The following is a 19,435-nucleotide window of genomic DNA, read 5'->3' on the forward strand; positions in this document are numbered from 1 at the left end:
ACTGTGAACAAAAATAATAACGCATTAAGACATGTTCATCATTTTATGTATTTATTCCAAGCAGTGTTTTGAGCTCAGATAAGATAATGGTCTTAGATTAATTTAACATCAGAATGAATACGTTAACTTAATTAACTACTGTGATCAACGAACATTTTTTAATTATCCACCAAATTATCATCATTTTTGCAAGTTAACAACGATGCCACCGCAGGCAATTAGTAAAATATTCAACTGAATTATTGCCTACGTAACATATTTTAATATAAATATTTATGAAAAACGTTAAAACAGAAATAATAAAGATGTAAACGGCATCTTTCATTCAAACTCGCTCGCTCCCGCTCTCACTTCCAGCCATAGACTCGCCGGTTCTCCGCATTGGATTGTGGGAAATAGTGCTTTATCCAAATACCCACACTTGGGGTCTTGGCCACTTGAGAGCGATCCAGAGGCGGCATTCAAAGCTGAGTGTATACCATGAGGCATCATGTTGTGGAAATAAAGCGCGAGACTTTTTTGCCAGATTGCAAGAGGTCACGGAAACCTGTCCCATGTACAGTTAAATATTAATAATAATAATTAGATATTACATATAATTTGGTAGCAAGTGCTACACACTTTATTGCTGCATAGATTAGTAGCAACTTTTGGAACTGCTTTTATAATCACTTATTTAGAAGCACCGCAAATTAAAATTGTCATGTTATAGGGACTACTGAACAGACATTTAGAAGTTGATTTTAAAATGCAAAGTACTTAATATTAGAAATTAAAATAAAGCTATGTAAAAACTTGCATTTTTACAACAAGTGTGTCCCATCAGGTAATGAAAAGTCTGACACACACTTGTGGTCTTCATCCTCACTTGAACACTTGGGACAAATACAGGAAATACGTCATAGTAGTCAAGTAGTCAAGTCCAAAAGACTGCTAGAGTGGGTATTTGACTTTTTATACAGTCTATGGTATTTGGACAAGACTTACATCAGTTGTACACTCAAAATCAGATTGAATTGTGGGTAAATCTAAAAAGGAATGAAGTTGTTCACTCAGAATTCGGACAGCACTACAAAATGGATGACACCCGATATAGTGCTATATGGATAGGGAGCGGTTTCGGAAACAGCTAAAAAAAATTAAAAAAAAGACTAGAATACCCAAGACATGTCACTCATGTAGTTTTGAACATAGACATATAAATAATGTATAGAATAATGCTGCTTGTTTCGGCACTTCAGGAGACCTTTAAACTACAAGAATGTTTTGGGCCGATGGTGGAAAAGCAGCTGTTTCAATGCAATGAACTGTTGCAATATGTTAGCCTAACACAGGCTAACTGTTTTAAGTGACTTTTAAATATTTATCAATCTGAACCAGTAAGGTATTAAAATATGCCATGTTTCCACCAACAGCCATAGCAGTCGCTGCAGCTCCTGCAGTTGTAGCAGCCGCAGGTTTCACCGGCGCAGGTATTGCTTCAGGTTCTGTTGCCTCCTCTTTGATTTCAGCTGCTGCTGTCACTAACTTTAAACAGCCAAATGACAGTTATTTATGCTTGAGGGCAAATACACAAATCCATCAATTAAAACCTGAATTTATGTCATCAGGTGCTGCTGGAATCCTTTTGGCAGGTCAAGCCATCGTGTGGACTGTGGGAGCCGTGATGGGTGCCGCTGCCAGCAACTGTACTTTGTAACCAGTTCATTTTATTGTATCAGTAACTAGTGCTGTATATGTATCTCTTTATATGTTCATTATCTCGTTGTCTGTCATGGTGATCAGAATCTCTTGAATGTTGTGCTGTATCAGTAGCCCTAGGCTTAGGTGTGTATGAGATCTGCTTTTAATACACACCTGCGTTAAAGGTGCTGTTTATGACACTTACAATACAAGAAGATGAAAAAACATATTAGCTCTCTCTGTCATTTCCTAATAAACCTAATACAAAATTGAAATAATATGTATAGATGTATTTTGTCTTTTGTTTTAAATTAAAGCTTTGTCTATCTGTACATCTGTCTCACTGATTACATCTAACTAGTTCTTGTAACTATGTAACTCTATGAAGTTCTATGTAACTTCACAATTACAAGTCATGTTAAATGGGGCTCTAACCTTTCTATATTTATTTAACCTAATTTCTGACTCATATTAAGTTATGAAAAAAATAGTGTGTTTTCAAGTGTCTGCAATAGAATATGCGAATTTTTATATAAGCATGGCTTTATTCACATTACTGACAACTGAATGGATGATTTTGCATGTATTGGCTCACATGATGATGTAATGTTTAAAGATGGTAATGTTAATGTAAATGTAATGCAAATAGGAGAAAATCATACTTACATGTGCCAAAACACATGCAATTTACCTAAATCTGAATTTTAAATCTCAATTTCAAAACAAAACAAATTGTAACAAAATTGAAAATTTAGCCAAAGTGATTAAGGAAATTATGTTTACAGCTTTGTACAGTATATGTAATTGGTTAAAATCTGTACTTTAATCCAGTTTATCAAACTAAATATTTTTTATTACCTTAATCAATGGCACTTTGGCAACTACATTTATCGCTTATTTTACTTTCAGATACATCATTGTTGGTTCCTTGTACAAATATAGAGCTATTGTTGTTGTCTTACATGCTGAGTGAAGATCCCTGCTGCTTCAAACACTTCACCATCATTCCGGTCCCCAAAAAACCCAAATCACTGAACTTAATGACCACAGAACTGTCCCTCCCACATCTATGGTCATGAACATTATTAAAAATAAAGTTGCTTCAAAAGGTTCTTCACTGCAATGCCATAGAATAATCATTTTTGGTTCCACAAAGAGTCATTCAGTCAAAGTTTATTTAAAGAACCATCTCTTTCTTACCTTTTTATAATCTGAAGAACCTAATTTTACCACAAAGAACCTTTTGTGAAACAGAAAGGTTCATCAGATGTTAAAGGTTCTTTATGGAACCATTTAGACTAAAAGGTTCTTCTATGGCATTGTGAAACACCTTTATTTTTAAGAGTGAAGACATTTGAACGACTGTCCTATTTGTGGACTTCAGTTCAGCCTTCAATACCATCATGCCTGACCTTCTCTCAGACAAACTGACCCAGCTCTCTGTGTCCACTTCGCTCTGTCAGTGGATCACCTCCTGACAGACAGCCACTATCACAATCAACACTGGGGCTCCTTCGGGTTGTGTTCTCTCACTGCTCTTCTCACTGTATACAAATAACTACGCTTCAAAGGACCCCTCTGTCAAGCTCCTGAAGATTGTGGATGACACTACTGTCATCAGCCTCATCAAAGATGAAGATGAGTCTGCTTACAGACAGGAGGTTGAGCAGCAGGCTGTCTGGTGCAGTCTTAACAACCTGGAGCTAAACACTCTCAAAACTGTATCCATATCAAAAACCTATCCTGGGCAACACCATCTCACAGAATCTGAAGTGGGACACTCACATTGACTCCATTGTGAAAAAGAGCAGAGACTGTATTTCCTCTGCCAACTGAGGAAGTTTAACCAGCCACAGGAGCTGCTGAAATAGATCTACTCTGCCATCATTGGTCCTGTGTTCAACTATAATTGTTTGGTTTGGTTCAGCTACCAAAACAGACATCAGAAGACTACCGTACAATGGACAATCAGGACTGCTGAAAAGGTGATTGGTACCCTTCTACCCAATCTCCAAGAGCTTTACATCTCCAGAGTAACCGGAGAGTATAGGACCCCTCACACTCAGCACATTCTCTCTTTGAACTGTTGCCCTCTGGCCGGCCGAGAATAGCCGAGAATAGCCTGTGGTTGGTTTTAAAAGTTAAGAGCAGTTTTAAAATTATTGAGCTCAATGGAAAACATTTAGGTTGTATGTGTCACCAGTATGGATTATTACAGATGTGGGAAGAAAACAGAAACAATGGCGGTTGTCATTCTTCTGTCACATAAGATCTAATGTTAAAATGCACATACTAGCAGAACAATAACATTAGGTATTTAGTAATAAGGTAATAACGTCGTATTACTTGTGTACGTACCCATACCTGCCCTCCCCTCACCCAGTGAAGGATGTGTCAACAGAAGTAGCCTACATAACACCAAGTGCTGATGCAGGCAAACTGTAAAATACGTCAGTGAAAATTAAATAGGTTTCTTTTTCCCAGATAGCACATTTGTCTGCATAAACGAATGATTTTATATCACAACAAGGCACGCACATCGTTTAGACACCTCTGAGAAGCAAATATGCTGGGTTACCACCCCAGCAGGTAGTTTTGCATTCTTATCATGTTTGCTTGAATGTTTCTTCTGAAAACGAAAGCCTCAAGCTTCTGTTACTAAGACAACTTTGTTGAGGGTGTTAGCAAGCTAACGTATCTACTTTTGAATTAGGCTAGTACAACAGATGTCAGACTGTTTTTTTTTATCTCTCAGTTTTTACAATTTCATTTTTATGAACTGCTCTTTGACAGTCATTAATGGAATCATTAGTTCATATTGCATGATTACTTCAGTCTTTATAAAATGAATGTAAAAATAACCCTTATGGAAATGTGTAACTACATGCTAACCAATAAAAAATGTGCTAGATGTTGTTTTGGCTTTGAGTGGTTTCCTAAAAAGTAATAATATTTTTGTAGGCCTAGAGAATTTACTGTACTATATCTACACAATCTTTAAAATGTGTGTATCCTCCTCTGACTTTGACAATAGTTGGTGCCACAAGTGAAACTGCAAGTCATATTTCTATCGCTCTGTGTTTGAAAGCTATATCAATATATTAAATTAATAGTTGTCTAAATTAATGTAAACATGTTTAGACAAGCACTTTGTTAGGGTGCTAGAGCAGAACTAGGCTACATCCATTTAGGGCTGCACTCTCGAAATCCCCAAGCACAATTGTAGTCTCTTTTATCTTTAATAATCATATACACTAGTCCATATCGTTATTTGATACATTTTACAGCCCTACTGTAGATGTATTCAGTCAAAAATAGCCAAATTCCGTGACGCTATGCTTTATATAGCAAGTTCAAATTTTGACTGGATTCCGCGATTCTATCCGTGTCGTTTCGCAAACACATACGGGGTGAATTTGTGAATGAAAGTGTAAAGGTTCTGACACAAAACTAAGTTGTTACATATCCTCACCCTTTTTAAGTGGGTAACATATACGGAAATCCTTGGCCTTTTCTAGTGGTATCACGTAGACTAACCTCTTAGCAGACGCGTTTTCATGCGAGTTTAGGTTCGACACTAACGTTACATAGTTTTGCTTCAGGTAGAATGATCAGGCTAATTATATATGCATGCCACTTTCTGAAACAACCTTACACAGTTTTGATAATGTTAATAATGAACACAATGTTAACGTAGCCTGCCTGTGATGAAACGCCGACTGCACACATACACATTCTTACGCCCGTTTCACACATACTCCGTCTGCAGTGCGTATGCATTGCGTATTTTTTTCGCACCCACATTAACGGATTCCAGCGTTCACTCTGCACGTGTTTGCGGTCCGTCAGTGCGTTCCAGTAGTGACTGGAAGTTTGAATCTTTTCCGTGAACCGGTTCTTTCGGACGGTTCGATTCAATAAACCGGTTGAAAAAACGGTTCAGCTGTTCTTTTATGCTCAACGTAATGACATCATTGGCGATGACGTAATGGCGTCACGTCTATCAAACATTCAAATATATAAAGTCAGTAATCAACTTTAGTCAGTTAAAAACCTCATAATCATGAAATGTTTACAGTTAAGCTTTGCAACAACGCACCCAAATACAGTAACAGCAATAATGTGCATACGAGGATTTAAGTCTTGAAGATATAAAGTAAATAAATTAGGTGTCATCAGCGCAGAAACCATGATCCACTTACTATACATAATCCATTGCGATGTATTTGTTATTAAATGAACTTAAGTTTCGCCAGATTGCCCTTCATTCAAGCCCTCAGTTTACCCGCGCTCAAAACATTAGCACAGAATCAGTTCAGAATCAATCACCAAAAGAACCAGGTCGGTTCAGACGCGCAGTGAGTCAGTCAGCTTTACGTTGAATCACGCATGCACAGTATCATCAGCTCCTCGGTTCTCGAATCGGACACGTCCGAAAGAAACATAGACAGTAAAAGAAATGGACACAGCGACCCCATTGGATTCAACGGAGACAATTGAAGTCAATTAGAAGCACGCACTTCCTGGGGGTCGGGCGTACTGCGCAGACTCAAACTGAGCTTGATGACGTATATGTCACGTGAGCAACCTGTAAGTCTTCTAATCGCTGTGCCAAGAGAAATCTGAATCACCCACCGAATCTTTCAGAGAAGGCGAGCGTGAACAGGAGCAAATTTTGGTAAGTATTCTGATTAATTATCTCCCTTGACTTTATGCCTCCACGTCCCCCCGATAGCCTCATAGACAGTAAAAGATTGCCTGCGAGCTTCTCCTCCTGTCCATACGGTAATTTCTCTACTGTGCGACAGAGAGTCACTGGTTATGACGCAATCGTTAGCCTATTTTTAACAAAAACTTCTACAGGACCATAACATAAGATACAAGGTAATAGAGCCTTTTATACATTTTCGTGTTTCTTTAGAAATAATTAATGGACAAATGGAGTCTTTAAACGCCTCAGATGTAAAGTTATTCGCTGTCAAAGTGATACCAAAATGAATGGGAGTCAATGGAATGCTAACAGCAGGTGGCGGCGCCCAGGGGTGCTTCAAAAAAATATGAAACCCTGCCCCCTGGAAAGAAACGTTTTCGGTTCAGTATACTGATGATCCAAAAAACCGATGCAACCGGTTCTTGACTCGACAATGAGAATCGCTCTAAATGGCACATGCTGCAGTTCAGTATCATCAGCTGCTCTACTCGTGTTCATGTTCTGTTTACTACAAACTCAATTTGTGAATGTGTCATCATTAACTATAAACACAGTACAGATATTTCATAAATCATCCCTTATTCCTATTAAACAGAGTCTTTAGACTCTTAATTATTGTACAACTTCCCTGAAACCCCCTTTTGGCCTATACATTATCTACAATATACAGATTAGAAACATTCATCTTAAAAAAAAATAAATAAATAAAAATCACACACAGTACGGCGATTTGAAGACTTACAAGTTGCTCACGTGACATCATCTACTTCAAGTTCAGTTTGAGTCTGCGCAGTACGCCAGACCCCCAGGAAGTGCATGCTTCTAATCAAGTAGGGGTAACTGCAGCCTGGAGCAATGGGCGTGTCAAAAGGTGGGCGTGCCAAAAGTTTTCTCATTGGTGGAAAGAAAGGTAGGGGGCGTGGCAAAAGGTTTTGCGAAAACTGGCTGTTCCGCCTAAAGGCGAGCCATACTCTTACTCGCTATTGGCCTATAAATTAATAGAAAGCGATAAATTAAACACATAATCATATAAAACCAATTGAAACTCATCCAATGTAAAAACATTGTTAATGATGTAAAGAATATTATTTTAAATTACTTTCGAAAGTACTTTCAAAACAGCTTAGCTACTGACGTCATCACCACCGCACGTTTAGTTCTTAGTTTATCAATAATCAAAAACAGATTACAATTATTTTTGAGAATACAAACGTCTCTTAACACGGTTAGTTGCAATTGCTGTTCTTAAGTTAAAGCGATTTAAAATCAGCTGTATTTGTTAACATTAGTGAAATAACAAGAACAAACAAGCTGCATTTTTAATAACTAAGTTTAATAAATACTGTATCAAATGTATTGCTCGTAGTTAATGTTAGTTAATACATCAGTCAACAAATGAAACTTTATTGTAAAGTGTTACACTAGAAAACTAGGTTTTGCCTGATATAGAAAAATAAATATAACAAAACTATTAAATTATCAAATTAAAAAATTAGTCAGAAGAGTTTAGTAACCTTGTTTTAAGTGACATTAACCAGTTAAGCAAACAGACACAGCTTTATCCACTAAAACATTTATTTAGCTTTCAGTTTCAGTCACCAATTCAAGTAAAAAGATAGATAGATCTACAGCCATCACACATCTGCTGAGCTCCAGCTCGTATGTCTTCCTCACATCTGGACTGACAGACTTCCAGTCAACCATACCTACACAAGAGAAAAACAAATGTTGAGAGATTCAAAAAAAGTAACCAATAAGTAGAATAAAATATCCAATAAAAAAAGAAGCGCAAGTGTCTGAGAGTGCAAGTCTGCAGCCAGACCCTTCTCCATTATATTATAATACAACTGTACTACTGACTCTTCACTGAGTAGCAAAAGTACATATGCTTCCTGTGCATGGTTTCCAAAAGAATGGAATCAGAAAAAAGTTGACTGGCACTCATCTATACCACAGGTTATACTAATATTTACATTTACATTTATTCATTTAGCAGACGCTTTTATTCAAATCGACTTTAACAGAGCGGAAGCAATCAAAAACAACAAAAAGAGCAATGATATATAAGAGCTATAACAAGTCTCAGTTAGCTTAACACAGTACACGTAGCAAAGGCTTTTAAATAATATAATAAATAAAAAGAAAGAAGATAGAATAGAAAAAGAATATAGCAAGCTATTTGGTTAATGCACATGTACCACATGTTGGATTTACTTCAAAAGAGTGAATGTCCTTCGAGTGCACTTTGGGCAATGGTACAGTCAAGGCATGAGAATCTAATACAAGAGGCAAATCATTCAGAGTAAAGTTACCGTTTTCTTAAACTATTGCTTTAAACTTTTAACAGATGGGCTAAAAAGGTACAGAAGAATAAAATATTACCTGAAAAGATTTGAAAGGATGGAAGAGTCGTTTGGTCACTGACGTTTGACGTCACTTCCTGTTTGTTGTTGGCGGCTGTACTGCGTTTGAGCTCCGTCACTATATTCTTTTCATTGACTATTTTTAACTCAAAAAACAATTGTATACATCATCGTTTCCGTTTATATAACGTGTGAATATATCCTCTATTGTATTCTACAACAAAAACAATCAGAGCGCCTCGCTATCACTAGTTTTATTTTGATCTCCCGGGTCCGCTATTAGCTTTTAGCCTGTTAGCATCAGCGGCGTGGTTGCAGCTAACTGCGCTAACATTGCTAATACTCTATTCACACACATTACCACTGCTGTACTCACTGTTACTTGCTTTAATGGCGGATGAATGTCTCCACTCTGTGCAGCTCGAGCTCGAGGCCGTGGGAAAGCAGATTCGCGACCTGGAGGTGAGGCAGGCCCAGCTGAGAGAGCGGAGAACCGCGCTGGAATCATCCCGGGCTGACGCTCACAAGTCCGGGGTAAGTATACAGCGATCTGTTAACAGTCCCACCACGTCTACTCCGTGTGTTTCTCTGCACAGGCCCGGTGCACCCAGGACGCGATCTTCCCAGATGTCCTTCACTGCGACGCCGGGACACCACGGACCCTGGGTGCATCCACAGCGGAGGACGCGAGCCGGGTCCCGGGCGACGACTTCTCCCCCTCCTGCCTTCGACATCTCCATCCGGAACCGCTTCGCTCCCCTCCGCGAGACAGGACGCGACGCTGTGATCATCGGAGACTCCATCGTCCGACACGTAAGTGCTACGTTAGCCGAAGGTAAAGTGCACACTCATTGTTTGCCTGGTGCTCGTGTTCTCGATGTTTCTGCGCAGATACCCGCGATCCTGAAGGTCGACGAGAGCCCCAGAGCGGTCGTGCTTCACGCCGGGGTTAACGACACCACGCTGCGGCAGACGGAGACGCTGAAGAGGGACTTCAGCAGCCTGATCGAGACGGTTCGCAGCACGACGCCCGCGGCGACGATCGTCGTGTCAGGACCACTGCCCACGTATCGACGAGGACACGAAAGGTTCAGTAGACTTTTTGCTTTAAATGAATGGTTGTTGTCATGGTGTAAAGAACAGAAACTGCTATTTGTTAATAACTGGAATCTTTTCTGGGAGCGTATTAGGCTGTTTCGCGCTGATGGATTACACCCCAGCAGAATCGGAGCGGAGCTGCTCTCTGACAACATCTCCAGGACACTTCGCTCCATGTGACTAGTAAGACAATTCTCTAATAACTATTATGATGAGTTTTGTTCCACCCGCTTAAATGATAAAAGTACTTGTGCTGTAAAAACTATTAAGACTGTGTCTGTTCCCCGGATAGTGAGGTCAAAATATAATGTAGGATCTAGAAAAAATCTTATCGTAATTAAACCAGAAAAATGTAAAGTAAATGAACAAAAACAATTTTTAAAGTTTGGGCTCATAAATATTAGATCACTCACACCCAAAGCAGTTATTGTAAATGAAATGATCACAGAAAATAGTTTTGATGTACTCTGCTTGACTGAAACCTGGCTAAAACCAAATGATTATTTTGGTCTAAATGAGTCTACTCCACCAAACTACTGTTATAAGCATGAGCCCCGTCAGACTGGTCGTGGAGGAGGTGTTGCAACAATATATAGTGATATTCTCAATGTTACCCAGAAAACAGGATACAGGTTTAACTCTTTTGAAATACTTCTGCTAAATGTTACACTGTCAGACATGCAAAAGAAATCTAATGTATCTCTTGCTCTGGCTACTGTGTATAGACCACCAGGGCCGTATACAGAATTCCTAAAAGAATTTGCAGATTTCCTCTCAGACCTTCTAGTTACAGTTGATAAGGCGCTAATCATGGGAGATTTTAATATTCACGTTGATAATGCAAATGATACATTAGGACTTGCGTTTACTGACCTAATAAACTCCTTTGGAGTCAAGCAAAATGTCACCGGGCCCACTCATCGTTTTAATCATACACTAGATCTAATTATATCGCATGGAATCGATCTTACTGCTATAGATATTGTACCCCAATGTGATGATATTACAGACCATTTCCTTGTATCGTGCATGCTGCGTATAACTGATATTAACTATATGTCTCAGCATTACCGTCTGGGCAGAACTATTGTTCCAGCCACCAAAGACAGATTCGCAAATAACCTGCCTGATCTATCTCAACTGCTATTTGTACCCAAAAATACACATGAATTAGACGAAATTACTGACAACATGGGCACTATTTTCTCTAATACATTAGAAGCTGTTGCCCCCATCAAATTGAAAAAGGTTAGAGAAAAACGTACTGTGCCATGGTATAACAGTAATACTCACTCTCTCAAGAAAGTAACTCGTAGTCTTGAACGCAAATGGAGAAAAACTTGGAAGTTTTTAAAATTGCATGGAAAAACAGTATGTCCAGCTATAGACAGGCTCTAAAAACTGCTAGGGCAGAGCATATCCACAAACTCATTGAAAATAACCAAAACAATCCAAGGTTTTTATTTAGCACAGTGGCTAAATTAACAAATTACCAGACGCCACCTGATTCAAATATTCCACCAACGTTAAATAGTAATGACTTTATGAATTTCTTCACTGATAAAATAGATAACATTAGAAATACAATAGCGAATGTAGATTCTACAGCGTCTAACACTTCAGTTTCATCCATCGCACCCAAAGATAAACTGCAGTGCTTTACAAATATAGGACAGGAAGAGCTAAATAAACTTATCACTGTATCTAAACCAACAACATGTTTATTAGATCCTGTACCCACTAAATAACTAAAAGAGCTGTTACCTGTAGCCGAAGAACCGCTTCTCAATATCATTAACTCGTCGTTATCTTTAGGTCACGTCCCAAAACCATTCAAGCTGGCGGTTATCAAGCCTCTTATTAAGAAACCAAAACTAGATCCTAGTGTACTGGCAAATTATAGGCCTATTTCAAATCTTCCATTTATGTCTAAAATTTTAGAAAAAGTTGTGTCTGCTCAATTGAGCACCTTCCTGCATAAAAATGATCTGTATGAAGAATTTCAGTCAGGTTTTAGGCCCCACCATAGCACAGAAACTGCACTTGTTAAAATTACAAATGACCTGCTTCTTGCGTCAGATCAAGGCTGCATCTCATTTCTAGTCTTACTTGATCTTAGTGCTGCGTTCGACACCATAGATCATGACATACTCATAGATCGATTACAAAACTATACAGGTATTCAAGGGCAGGCTCTAAGATGGTTTAGATCCTACCTGTCCGATCGCTACCATTTTGTTTACTTAAATGGAGAGTCATCTCATTTATCATCAGTAAAATATGGAGTGCCACAAGGATCCGTCCTAGGTCCCCTTCTATTTTCAATATACATGTTGCCCCTTGGTAATATTATTAGAAAATACGGAATAAGCTTCCACTGTTATGCTGATGATACTCAGCTATATATTTCAACGAGACCAGATGAAACTTCCCAATTATCTAAGCTAACAGAGTGTGTTAAAAATGTAAAAGATTGGATGACAAATAATTTTCTCCAATTAAATTCGGATAAGACAGAGATATTAATTATTGGACCAAAAAACAGTACACAGAATCTTGTAGATTACAATCTGCAACTAGACGGATGTACTGTTACTTCCTCTACAGTCAGAAATCTGGGTGTTATATTAGACAGCAATTTGTCTTTTGAAAATCATATTTCCAATGTTACAAAAACTGCATTCTTCCATCTTAGAAACATTGCCAAGCTACGAAACATGTTATCTGTTTCTGATGCAGAAAAGCTAGTTCATGCATTCATGACCTCTAGACTGGACTATTGTAATGCACTTCTAGGTGGTTGTCCTGCTTCGTCAATAAACAAGCTACAGGTAGTCCAAAATGCAGCAGCTAGAGTCCTTACCAGGTCAAGAAAATATGATCATATTACCCCAATTTTACAGTCTCTGCACTGGCTACCTATTAAGTTCCGTATCTGTTACAAATTATCATTACTTACCTATAAGGCTCTAAATGGTTTAGCTCCTGCGTACCTAACTAGCCTTCTACCACGCTACAACCCATCACGCACCCTAAGGTCACAAAACGCTGGACTTTTGGTAGTTCCTAGGATAGCAAAGTCCACTAAAGGAGGTAGAGCTTTTTCACATTTGGCTCCCAAACTCTGGAATAGCCTTCCTGATAATGTTCGGGGTTCAGACACACTCTCTCTGTTTAAATCTAGATTAAAAACGCATCTCTTTCGCCAAGCATTCGAATAATGTATCTCTTAAATTGTGAGTGTAGTTGCATCTGCATTTTTATTCTTTAGCTTGGGTTAAACTAATTTTACTTTGTTGGATCAGCAGCTATGCTAATGATGTCTCTATCTTGTTTCTATGTTTTGCCACGGGATTTACATCCCGTGGTAACTAGGATTTACACAAGCTCCAGTCTGGATCCAGAACACCTGAGAAGAGATGATGCTGACCCTCAGAGGACCCCAGATGATCCTAACCTTGAATCAACAAACAGAACTAACAATTATTGCTACATGTGTGACTGCATCATATAATTACTATTAATTAATAATATTGATAGTTCATCATCTAGCTGACTACGTCTTGTATTATTATTATTATTTTTATTTTTCTAAAATCCTGTCAAACGTGCACAAACTACTAGCTACTACTAAATATTGTAGAAACATAATTTTCTGTAAAGTTGCTTTGTAACGATTTGTATTGTAAAAAGCGCTATACAAATAAACTTGAATTGAATTGAATTGAATTGAAACAAGATATTTTACAGTTGATGAGTTTTTTTCTTTAATATACTCACTCCAGCAGGTGTCCTTAAGTAGGTGTATTTTTTGAGTACATCCTCCACAGACATTCCTTTCCAAGCTTTTTCAGCGTCTCCAGGAGAATGTTCCTGCCGTGTGGTCTTTGACAGTCCATGTGTCTGGATGTGTTTTCTGATACTCACTTTGTAGCACATTCACATGTGCCTCAACAGACACTGAATCCTCCCCAACACAAGCTTCCTTCATCAGAACAACAGAAACAGATCATGCTTAGACCGTGATGACAGATATGAAAAACATCTAAATACTTACTGAACAAGGTGCTTTAGATATAAAAATTAATAAAAACATTGAACTGCATAAACATTATGATGATGGTCAGGCAGTGAAGAAGTGGAGTAAATACAAAAAGGATTTAAATATCTGTAGTACATTATCTTCCTTACATTAACCTGCACTAAGTGAAAATGTAAAATTGATTAACGGTGCAAAAATAAATTATGCATATGGCAGTGTGCTTACATATTCTACAATAACCTGCAAGTGGAGCACGTTCTGTTTTACATTTCAGGTTTAGGGATGTGTCAGATGTGCTTAAAACACAAACTTGACTGATTGTCATTTTCCAGCAAATAAAGATTACAACATCTTGTTACTACAATATTGTGTGTGATTATGTTGATAGAGATAAATCTTAAAAACAATTTAACTTACAGTTATTTCTTTCTATATTTCTCTGGAAAGGGTTCTTCAAAACCCGTGTGTTGGCAGCTTGAAAATACTCTGCATTAGTTGGACACCTGGCAGAAAGGTAGAAACAAACTCTAAATTAGAGAGGACCCCGCTGCCAGGACCGGAAGTGAGGGGTGGAGTAAGAACAAAACCAGAAGGGAGGGGCGGAGTTGTCTTAAGTCAAAAGCATGGCGGAGAGCATGGTGTGTTCATAGACATACCTATATATGATGTCTATGGGTGAGTTGTCTAATTTTTTTGACATGTTGTGAAAAATGATCGCATATTTACAGTTCAGCGTTTGTCTGTTAAATGTTTAATTTGTGTTAGGATTTATCATCTTATTGAAGCATGAATATGTAGTCATACTCTATACATGGGTTTCTTGTATACAAACAATACCAGATGCACGCGCATCCAGGAGGCAGAAAACCTCTATCTGTTATGCCGAGTTCATTGTAATTAACGTAGATTTCGTATTGTTTGTAATTTCTTGTTGACTCAATAATAAATTGCAATTTCAGAGTTGGATCTGTTTGTTTGTGGTTTCATATTAATATATATATATTTTGGCAAAACCATTCTTCCCCCTAGGCACGTTGAACATCTGACATCATCTCGGTTACGTATGTAACCTTGGTTCCCTGAATAGGGAACGAGATGCTGCGGTGACGTCACCACGTATGGGAACACCTTCGGTGTGACGAATGTCTGAAGCCCTATACCATTCCGCCAATCCTATTGGCCAAATAGCGCGTGGCACCGCCCATGCATGCATACGCATATATATACCTGGTGCCGCGCGCCATTTACCTCAGATTTCATGAGTGAAGAAGAAGAAGAAAGCTATCAAGGTATGGCACGGCCAGAACCGCAGCATCTCGTTCCCTATTCAGGGAACCAAGGTTACATACGTAACCGAGATGTTCCCTTTCATAGGTCACTTCGATGCTGCGTTGACGTCACCACGTATGGGAACGCTATACCATAACGCCTGACGTACCTGATAGCTGGGATCCAAGGAAGCATCTGCTCAAGCAGAGAGAACCCGGGAGCCAGGAGCCATCCTCACATCCAGACTGTAAGACCTGATAAAAGTACTAGGTGAGGACCAGCCTGCCGCAGCACAAATATCATCCATAGAAGATCCACTGAGAAAGGCTTGAGAAGAATCCACTGCTCTCGTGGAATGACCTTTTACTCCTAAGGGCGAAGCGAGCCCGCGCGCCTCATAGGCAAAGGATATAGCCTCCACCAGCCAATGGGACATGCGCTGTTTCGTAACTGCATTGCCTTTATTCTTATGTCCAAAACAGACAAACAGCTGGTCAGACTTACGCCAAGGGGCAGTACCATCCACATAAGTCTTTAAAGCTCTCACAGGGCAAAGACTCAGATCCCCAGACTCTGCCACAGCAGGGGAAAAGCTTCCAGGACCACCTGCTGAAAACGAAAGGGATTAGATGCGACCTTAGGAACATAATTAGGCCTAGGTCGCAACAACACTTTCACAGAGCCTGGTGCAAACTCCATGCACGAGGGTGAGACAGAGAGAGCCTGCAAATCCCCAACTCTTTTGAGGGAGGATAAAGCCATGAGAAGAAGTGTCTTCAGAGTCAGGATTTTATCCGATACAGTTTCCAGGGGCTCAAACGGATGCCCTGACAAACCAAGCAACACAATGGATAAATCCCATGAAGGAACTCGCACAGGGCGGAAAGGTCTCAGCCGTCGCGCACCCTGTATGAAGCGAGAAACCAGTGGATGACGACCCACTGAGACACCACCTATATCCTCGTGGTAAGCTGAAATAGCTGCCACATAAACCTTCAGGGTGGCTGGTGTCACTCCATCCGAAAAACGGTTCTGAAGAAACTCCAGTACTGAAGCCACTGGGCAGTAAACTGGATCCATATTATGAGTTTCGCACAATGTCGTAAACAGTCTCCACTTGAAAGCATATAGGCGTCTCGTAGAAGCTTCTCTAGAGTTTAGTATAGTCTCGGTGGTTTCAGCAGAAGGACCGGGACATATCAACTCACTCCGCTCAGAGGCCACGCCCACAGATTCCACAGATCTGGCTTCGGATGCCAAATCCGTCCCTGTGCTTGCGATAATAAATCCCGTCTGAGGGGAATCTCCCACGGAGAGCCCGCTAACAGATTGATCAGATCCGCAAACCACAGCTGTGTGTGCCATCGTGGAGCCACCAGCAGCAGCTGTCCCACTCTGTCCCGCCGTATTCTGAATAATACCGCTGGGATCAGACGAATCGGGGGAAACGCATACAAACTGGTCCTGGGCCAGCTGTGAGCTAGCGCATCCAAACCCAGGGGTGATGGAGGGCATTGGGAGATGCCCGAAAATCCGCCATAGGTGATTCACCGTCTGGGGGTGCAATCTCCATTCCCCCCGCTCCAAAGTCTGTCTGGATAGTAAATCCGCTCCGAAGTTCAGTCGTCCGGGGATGTGAACAGCCCGGATTGACAGCAATTTGTTGTGAGACCAAAGAAGAATACGTCTCGCCAGCCTGCGCAGGGGGCAAGAACGCAATCCTCCCTGATGATTCAGGTAAGACACGACCGCTGTGTTGTCCATTCTGGGAAGCACATGACGGCCGATCAGTAGACTCGAAAAATACTGGAGAGCCAGAAAGACCGCCAGTAATTCCAATTTGTTTATGTGCCAGCTGCGTTGTGCCGCTGTCCACACTGACAAACAGCCCCCCAACCGGTCAAAGACGCATCTGTCGTGACAGTCTCTCGGGAAGCACAAATCCCCAGCCGAACCCCAGTGCGGAGAAATTCGGCTGACGTCCACCGTTTTAACGACATCACACACCTCCGTGTCACCGAGATCGTTCGATGCGGAAGACAACGGGGTGAAATATTCCGTCGTTTCGTCCACCACTGAAACGGGCGCATGTGAAGCAAACCCAGATGAATTACGGGAAGCGCCGCCGCCATTAGACCTAACAGTCTGAGGCACAATCTCACTGTTACAGCGTGACCCGCTCTGAAGTGCTGTAGGCATGATGCAATCGACTGAGCGCGCGGGAGAGAAAGCTTTGCTGTTATCGCGCGAGAGTCCAATTCTATTCCCAGAAAGGTAATCCGTTGAGAGGGGATTAACATACTTTTCTGGAAATTCGTGCGTAAGCCCAGGCTGTGTAAATGATTCAGCACAAAATCCCGATGAGAGTGTGCTTGAGTCTGCGATTGCGCTAACACCAGCCAATCGTCCAAATAGTTCAACACACGGACGCCCCGGAGCCGCAACGGGGCCAGAGCTGCGTCCATGCATTTTGAGAAAGTACAGGGAGCTAGCGCTAAGCCAAAGGGAAGAACGCGGTACTGATACGCTTTGCCCTCTAAAGCGAATCTGAGGAACTTCCTGTGTCTCTTGATGATCTGAATATGAAAGTATGCATCATTCAGATCGATCGTGACAAACCAGTCGTTTGGTTGAATCTGAGATAAAATAGACTTTACCGTCAACATCTTGAATTTGCTCGGCCTGAGTGCAAGATTCAGACGGCGTAAATCCAGAATGGGTCGTAATCCGCCGTCTTTTTTTGGTACCACAAAATAACGGCTGTAAAACCCTGACTCCATCTGAGAGGGGTGTACTTCTTCTATAGCCCCTTTGCTCAGTAGAGCTGACATCTCCCGTCTCAACACCGCTATATCCATTGGTTTGACCACCGTGGAAAGAATTCCGCGGAAAGGGGGTGGGCCTTTCCGAAACTGAATGGTGTATCCGTGACAAATTGTGCGTAACACCCATTGAGAAATGCCGGGCAAGCGTTCCCACGTGGCCCGAAACAATATTAGCGGTCTCAAAATGTCCGTTTCCTGCAACGCTGTCACACACATTGAAATGTCCGGGCACGAAAAACTCACGGTGTTTGTGCACAGGGGAAGTATATGCATAATAGTCGTTGCATCTCGTTGTGCGTAATCCTGAAACGTGTCCACGGCAGGAGTTAGGCCAACAGATTGAACATCGGGCTCTGCCGCTAGCGAAAAAGCGGCGGCTGTGCGAGCCGTCATGACGGGCCGTTCGTGAAAGACCCTTTGAAGCGCCCCTCGAGCTCTGAAAGCTGGATCGCGCAGAGTGTCTGAGGGAGCGTTTGGCGTTACAGTTCGCTCCAATGCTGTTTGAGGTGCTGTTTGCGGCGAAACAGTCAGAGTTTGAGCGTGGGGACTGCAATGAGAGTGTTGGATGCGCGAAAGTGGTCCAACAGCGCTCTCTAGCGGAGGGCACAGTCCCTGGCAGGAAGCAAAAGGATCAGGAGCTGCTGTTCGGTGCCCGAGAACGAGAGGCGTTGGCCGTCGAACTCAGGTTCAGCCTTTTATGTTGGCGTTGTTGAGCCGGTGGAACAACCCTAGGGCCCCAATCCTTGCGAGGGGGCACCATAGGTGAAGGCTCCTCCCGAGAGGCTACTCGCTGGCGGTGAGAGGAGGTTGAGCGAGAGCGCACAGGCGCCTGTCGGCGTTCAACCTCTCTGGGTCTGCGGGGAATCAGCTGGCGGAAAGCGGCTGATTGCTGTTTCGCTGCCCTGAATTTTTCCACCACTGAAGTGACAGCCTCTCCAAACAAACCGTCCTTGGAAACAGGGGCGTCCATGAGAAAAGATTTATCCTTCTCCTTTATGTCGGTGAGATTAAGCCAGAGGTGGCGCTCAACCGTAATCAATCCAGCCATGGAACGGCCCACTGCTCGAGCAGTATGTTTGGTAGCACGAAGCGCCAAATCAGTTGCCCACCGTAGTTCTTTTACCGCCTCAGGTGTAATACCCTCCCTTTCATCCAATCCTTTTAACAGCTCCGCTTGGTAGGCCTGGAGGACCGCCATAGAATGGAGCGAAGCAGCCGCTTGGCCAGCGGCCATGTAGGATTTCCCCACTAAACTGGACGTGACTCGACACGCCTTCGAGGGAAGGAGGGGGCGAGACTTCCACGCCGCGGCCGAATTAGGCGCGAGGTGCTCGGCGAGAGTCTCTTCCACCGGCGGTATCGCTGCATAGCCATGGTCCGCCATATCAGTAATGGTGGCAAAATCCGCAGCTTCAGCGTTCGTGATCCGCGCCGAAAACGGCTG

At 41.5% G+C, this 19,435-nt stretch overlaps 1 long non-coding RNA gene across 1 annotated transcript in view; it reads left to right on the forward strand.

Annotated features, from left to right (window-relative positions):
• The first annotated feature begins 1,531 nt into the window (after positions 1 to 1,531).
• The window catches only part of LOC132156503 (uncharacterized), a 52,731-nt gene continuing 34,827 nt past the window's right edge, over positions 1,532 to 19,435 (forward strand). Inside the window, exon 1 of the long non-coding RNA XR_009437446.1 lies at positions 1,532 to 1,827. This is a non-coding gene — a long non-coding RNA (uncharacterized LOC132156503). The remainder of the gene's footprint in view (positions 1,828 to 19,435) is intronic.

This window comes from Carassius carassius, chromosome 14 (assembly GCF_963082965.1).
Source record: "Carassius carassius chromosome 14, fCarCar2.1, whole genome shotgun sequence".
NCBI classification, from domain to species: domain Eukaryota; kingdom Metazoa; phylum Chordata; class Actinopteri; order Cypriniformes; family Cyprinidae; genus Carassius; species Carassius carassius.